This window comes from Poecilia reticulata, chromosome 13 (genome assembly GCF_904066995.2).
Source record: "Poecilia reticulata chromosome 13, P_reticulata-male-v2, whole genome shotgun sequence".
Classification (NCBI taxonomy): Eukaryota; Metazoa; Chordata; class Actinopteri; order Cyprinodontiformes; family Poeciliidae; genus Poecilia; species Poecilia reticulata.
The window spans coordinates 2,384,556-2,386,717 of record NC_088842.1 but is presented as its reverse complement, the minus strand read 5'-3'; positions in this window follow the sequence as shown (position 1 = coordinate 2,386,717).

Below are 2,162 nucleotides of genomic sequence, written 5' to 3'. Positions count from 1 at the left end.
ACTTTTATTTCTAAAAATCTGGTCTGATTTGATGTGACGATATACTTCTGGATTTAAACTATTAGAACCTTTATATGTGCAAACCAGGTAAACACAAACAGCCTCTACAAACTACTGACCTGCAAACAGTGTGTTATATTACTTGCACTTTGCATGTCCATCCATCCATCCATCCATCCATCCATCCATCCATCCATCCATCCATCCATCCATCCATCCATCCATCCATCCATCCATCCATCCATCCATCCATCCATCCATCCATCCATCCATCCATCCATCCATCCATCCATCCATCCATCACCTAACATGTTTATCCTTGTAGCACTGTGAGGGGTGCTGCTCTCTATCTCCATCGGGTTGCCCTGTTATGGTCACCCCATCCATCACAGAGCAACACAGAGACAGACATGACAAACAAGCACACCCACCCACCCGCATGTACACTCACTCACTCACTCACTCACTCACTCACTCACTCACTCACTCACTCACTCACTCACTCACTCACTCACTCACTCACTCACTCACTCACTCACTCACTCACTCACTCACTCACTCACTCACTCACTCACTCACTCACTCACTCACTCACCTGACAGTCATGTGTTTGGACTGTGGGAGGAAGCCAGAGTACCCAGAGACAACCCACCATGCACAGGGAGAACATGCAAACTCCATGCAGAAAGACCTCTGGCTGGGATTCGAACCCTGGACCTCCTTGCTGCAAGGCAACAATGCTTAATATAATGCTGTTAAATTCATTCTGATACAGTTTAATAGATGTATAACTGACATACAATTTTTGTCAATCTAATAAAGTGGGGAACACTTTTCAGGCCATTTTGCTCCTTTCATAATGACTGAATGATGAATGACTGAATGAACAAACTGAGCAGGATGGTGGTGTTATTTTCTATTACATGTCCAAGATGTTTTCTCTCTAGTTTGCTCTCCTGCTTATGGTTTTTAAATGTCCAGCTCAAAAACGTAATAACTAAAAGTCGAGCAGTTTTAGACCCTTCGTTCTACTGACTCTACACTCTGTGTAAAGTTAACGAATGATCCAGCTTCTGGTGAAGCTATACATCACAGTGTGTACTGCTGTTTATTTGCAGTATATCTTTGCTGCTTCACTTTTCACACAGTTTCATTTGAAGCAAACTGCAGCAGTGGAGTGGACCAGTACGTAAATCCTGATGTGTGTGCAGGAGTGTGTGTTTGTCTGAGATGGACTGGTCCTGATAGTGTTGTAAGTGCTATATGGTTAAACAATAGTGCGCGGTGAGGAAGCACCCGTACAGAGGGTGTCATATATTACAAGAAAGGCAGGCTCCAAACAAATTATAGTTGTGTCTTTGTGTTGTTCTTAGCCCTCCATTTCTCCTCTTCTCTCCCTTCTCTCTCTTTTTCCTAGTGTTATATATTTTCACACTTCAGTGAGTTCATCGTACGCACACACACACAAGCACACACGCGCTCTGCTTGTCTGGCTGTCTCCTCGGCTCTCCTCCTCCATACCGTCATTCTGCCGCCCCCACTCTCTCGCTCTCTCCTGCTCTCTCCCGCTCTCTCCCGCTCTCTCTCTTTCCATCCTTTACAGCATTTTCCTTCTTATTTCTCTTTCTCACTTCGTGTCACCCTCCCTCTCCCTTTTCTGTCCCCTTCCCCCTCCCTCCCCTTCTCTCTTGGGTCATGTTGCAGCAGCTCCAGCAGAAATAATAGGAGCAAAGGCGTGAGGTTGTTATTTGCATAGAAATAGCATGACGCCCCAGGCAGCTTCAGGAGAAGGACACAGAGATCATTTGTCTCAAAATTGTAATGAAAACTTTTGCTGAGACAGAGATTTCTTTCCCTCATCAGCCCCCCCAAACCCCCCACTCCTTCTCTCTACCCTACTGTCCGATCTTTACACTCTCTTCTCTCGTCTTTCCTTTCCGTTGTTGCACAGTGTGATGTGAAATTAGATGACACATCAGTATTGCGCTGCTGTGCACCACCAGCATGCCAGTCTTGCTGGCAGTTTGTCAAACATTGCTGGGAATATGGTGGACTCCAGATATCTCTGTGGTGAAGAAGAAGATTTATGGAAGTTTGAGGCTGATAAAATGGCTCAGCACGTCACAGTAGATCAGAAACACATGAGAGAAAGGAGACGGAGC